We start from the raw sequence: 4955 nt of genomic DNA on the forward strand, positions 1-4955 counted from the left end.
CAATATTATTCTGTCTATCTATTCTATCTATCTATATATATATATATATATATATATATATATATATATATATTAATATATATATTGTCCCAAAGACTGGTCACCTTTTAAGCATACTGTCTACGACCGAGGAACGCCAAAGGACAGGAATGAATCAAAAGTACTGAAGCAGAAATCCACACACCTGAAAGGGAAAATTGAGACCTACAACTCATGGCAATAATGACCGCCCTTAGGAAAGCATTCCGCGCATGCGCACGTGCGTGTATGTGTGTGTGCATAAAATATGTAATGTTGCAACATTACCAAGTGAAAGAGAGATAAAATGGCTACAGTGGTTAATGATGATGTTTTTCAGGATCACAAACCCTGGTCAGGTAGTTTTTCTTCTTTTTTTGACATCACGTATTCAGGAACCTGATCTCTTCCTCCTTAAAGGAAATAGTGATGGCCACAGCTATGAATAAAAATGGATCAACGTGAAATGATGGGTAACAGTGTGTAATTTATAAACTCCTTACATTTCACGAGTATCTGTTCATTTATTTAGTTATTTGTCCATTTATTTTTTTTTCTTTTCCAATAACTGATCTCTTCTGTCTGTTTATCTCGTACCATCTGTTACTTCTTTCTAATGAACACCATAATATTCCTTGGAAGCTAGAATTTCAAGTCAGTGGCCCCTGTGGTGGGCTTGTTCCATATGATAACGGTTCATCTTCTGTACATAATAATAATAATAATAATAATAATAATAATAATAATAATAATAATAATAATAATAATAATAAACATACATAAAAATTAAGGTTATAAACCCCCATCCCTTTCTACCTTTTTCTTATTTTTTCGGGCCTGGGCAAGAACAGGACCACTGGTTGCCCGTCCCAATTGACCCTAACAATTTGCACGTCCGTCAACAATCATTATGCCAATGAGTAATGAGAATTATTGGCTAACAATTCACTAACACAATACTCGTGTGTACCACTGGCCACTTGTTCTTCAGGATATGCAGACATCGGATGTCTGATGCCATTAAGAAGGTTATCTATTTCCTAAGATTTTGTGAACTAGTTCATCGTCCAAGTTGTGTTTATTATTATTATTATTATTATTATTATTATTATTATTATTATTATTATTATTATTATTATTATTATTATTCTAAAGATGAACCTCATTCATATAGAACAAACCCACCACCCCAGGGGCCATTTACTTGAAATTCAAACTTTACCCTAGTTCAAAACAGGTTCCTAGCATTTGATTTTAAATATGGTCTTTCCATTTCAAAAGACAAAATTGGCTATTGTATTATGGATTCTAACTTATAAAGAAGAGTTCTTTATTATATTATTCATCACTTCCTATTGTTTTGTACCAGCTTCAAGTTTCCTCTTATAATATTGACCCTTTGAGGTTTAATGTCCTTAAATCTGCCTCTGACTAAATACACATGGCAACGTTTTTCTATTATTGTTTGATGAACCGATTTTTCGGGATGTAAAACTGGTTTTTCCGTCATTTTGAAGATGAATACCTTCCCTTTATTGTAAAATATTAAAAAGTGGAAAACAATATAAATAAAAGGTGTAAGGAAGCAAAGCCCACCCATAATTTTCGGAATAAACTCAAAGACTAGTTGTTGTGGTAATTCACTTCAAAATAGGAAAGAAGCACAAAGGCATAGCAGAGTATGGTCTAAATGTTGCCTATTAAAGAGAGATGTCTATTCTCATACAATATTAATAAATCAGGCTAAATTAGACCTGGAGACTGGTTCAGTTATTTATGAAATAGGCCGTGAAGTCTACTTTCACTAGTAACACCTTTCATAAAAAGGCAGGACATTGGTCTAGGCCTATACCAAATTGTCTATCGCAAGGAAATTTTTTTTTTTTTTCTCTTATATTCATCATAAGCTTTGGACTGGCAACTGTCTACAAATAGCACTGCCTGGTCTAACTATGAAATGAATTAGGCCTATATACATAGTTTATTCATATTCTAGTCCGAGCAGCTGAGATCCTTCCCAGACGAAATCCGGCGGCGAACTGTCATAAAATCGTTGGTTACCCGTCCACACGTGCGATCATCTGTCAGTCAGTCGGAAGAACTTTAGGTAATTCCATCAGTTCATCAGTTTTGGTGAGTGGACTGACTCCGTCCACAAACTGTCGTCCACGCGTATGTTTTAAAGTCTGTTTCGATGAACTGACAGTGAGACTTACAGGTAAACCTGTGTGTGAAGACCCGGCCCTAAGCAGGGCTGACACTTGCACGATTTTGTGGCACGCATTGGCACGAACTCGGTCGTGCCAATGCGCAAACTAGCCGTAAACTCGCGTAAAGTGTTCGGAAACTCGTCGTGACTGCATCACATGTCGAGACGAAAGTTTTGAAATGTTCAAAATTTTGGCATGAGAAATTTTTCGTGACCGGTTCGTTAACTATGCACAAACTGTTCATGAACTTGTTGCGAACAGTTCAGGACGATGCGGGAGGATGCGCACCGGCCATGCCATGACATGCACGACCTGCCACGCATTGTTCACGAACTGTTCACTACTAGTTTGTGACATGTTCACGCATTGGTGCGCGTCGCAGCATGGTCGTTCGTTCCCCCTGACGAGGTTATGTGTACTTCACGCCCTGATGGCACGAGCAGTTCACGACTAGTTCACGTACTTCACAAACAGTTTGCGCATGGCACGAGCAGTTTACGACGTGTTTACGATGAGTTTACGAGTAGTGCACGACTACTGCGCAACATTGTCGCTCACGTCAATGCGGGGGGGGGGGGGGGGGGGGGGGGGGGCGGGGGGGGGGGGGGGGGGGGGTTACAGATAGCCACTTCCCGCCATTCCACAACTTGCCAGCGAACAGAAAACATGCCGAAGACGAAACAAGTACGAGGGAGAGCAAAGCAGAGAAGGCTACAAGCCAACAGGCCAGAAAATATTGGGGCAGAGCCAGAGACCCCTGAGAGAGATGAGTCCCTCCAGTCATCCATATCAAGTGTCGATGTCATCCCAGAGACATAGCAGGATCCACTCGACACCCAGAGACAGACATCCAGTGAGGAAGAGGCTAACCGGCAGCAGCAGAAGCGGGTCCGGGTATCCAAGAAGGAAATCCCTGAGTGCTTCTAGACAGATGAGGGGGAGAGGAGGTTGGCTGACCTCATCAAGGAATACCCCCAGCTGTATGACAAGAAGCAGAAGGAGTGGCTCAACGTGGCAGCCAAGAACAGCCTGTGGAGCCTGGCCGGAGAGCAGCTGGATCCCCCTGCCACTGGTCCCCAATGCAAGAAGGACTACGAGAACATGCACACCAGGGTGGGGAAGATCTTGAAGAAGGAAAAGAAGAGTGGGGCAGGCCAGCCCGAGAGGAGTGCCCGTGACGACGAGATCATGGAGACCTGGAGTTTCTTGACACAGCACATCGTCCGGGGAAAGACAGTCCCCAGTGGGCAGTTTGCCGTCCCCGAGTCAGCCACAGTGACGTGCAGCACGATTAGGATGATGAAGTCCGGTCTACAGGGTCCCAGAGCCAGGCATCTACTACCACAGGCAAGGGCAAGGGGAAGCGGTCCGGGCCACCAACAACAGAGACAACCACCACAACCGCCGTCACTTTTATTTTGATTATTATTTTTTCATTTTTATTTTTGATAATATCACTTTGTTATTCTTATTTCTTATTTTATTTTCAAATATATCATTTATATTTTGAAATGCTATTACTATTATTATCTTATTATTTATTATTTTTTTATAATTTTATAATTATTTTAATCTTTTATTTATATATTTTATATTTTTTATTATTAATTTTAATTTTCATTCATATCATTTCATTATTTTTATCTTTTTTATGGAAGTAAACCATCTTTTAAACGTGTTAAATTAAAAGTAATTACTGCCTCAGCTGCAATAATTCTATGTAGGTCTATTTTCACAATTATGATTTTCTCACTGTTGCTGAAACTGCTGAACAACGCACCGAAGGTTGGCATGTCTCAAATAGGTAATTATGAAAGTCAATTTTAATTTTATTCAAATATGCCAGAGGCAGTAGTTAAATATTCGTTGTATAACCCGTAGAGTGTTTCAGGGTTACATTTTCATTCGATTATTCGAAGTCGGGATTCTGACTATTCCTTGACACTACTCCAACAGGCTAGTAGAGAGCCTATGGAGGCCATTTTCACATGTAGGGTGAAAATCAGTGTATATATTTATATTTCAATTTTTATAGATATAATATAATATAGTCAACAAAGTCATGCTCTCTCTCTCTCTCTCTCTCTCTCTCTCTCTCTCTCCAAATACTTTTCAATCTTTTCCCTTCTACTCTGGTGTCACATGGTATTGCGACATCAATGAGTGATACTTTCCTCTTAATGTTGTCAATCAACGTCACGTCTGGTTTATTGGCACATATCACATTTTGTTAATAAATTTGACTCTATTTTAAAAAACTTGTTTTTCATTTTCACATTAAAATAAAGTTAGCCACAAATAAAAGAGAAACAAACAAGAAAAAGAAACGAGAAATGAACGAAAACGTTTTTATTTCAATAGTGGTACAAGTATGGATGTGCCTCATGGGGCTACCTTTCTTTCTTGCCAAGGGACGGCACCAACAGAGGACCTGTAGTGATGTGACAGGTAGTCTCGCTGATCCTTCACCTCCCTCGCTGAATGGTGGCCGGATAGGGGCATTAGCCCCTGCAGGTGCTGGTCGAGTCTCCATCCACCAGGGATCAGATCATGTGTGTCCGGAGGGTGGCAGCCAGCTTGAGTCCAACTTGAAGCGGTTCCCTCATGAAGGTGGACTGTTTCTGGAGGCGAGGGGTTACCTTCTCAACCATCTCTTGGAACAGGTCAGGTGTGATTCTGAGGTAGTTCTTGTAACCCCTTTGATCTTCCTTGTGGATTTCAGACAGT

At 40.3% G+C, this 4955-nt stretch overlaps 1 pseudogene; it reads left to right on the forward strand.

The window, feature by feature from the left end:
- Nucleotides 1–2639: 2639 nt before the first annotated feature.
- LOC135222368 (uncharacterized) lies at nucleotides 2640–4673 on the forward strand (annotated as a pseudogene).
- The last annotated feature ends 282 nt before the right edge of the window (nucleotides 4674–4955 follow it).

This window comes from Macrobrachium nipponense, chromosome 3, assembly GCF_015104395.2.
Source record: "Macrobrachium nipponense isolate FS-2020 chromosome 3, ASM1510439v2, whole genome shotgun sequence".
NCBI classification, from domain to species: Eukaryota; Metazoa; Arthropoda; class Malacostraca; order Decapoda; family Palaemonidae; genus Macrobrachium; species Macrobrachium nipponense.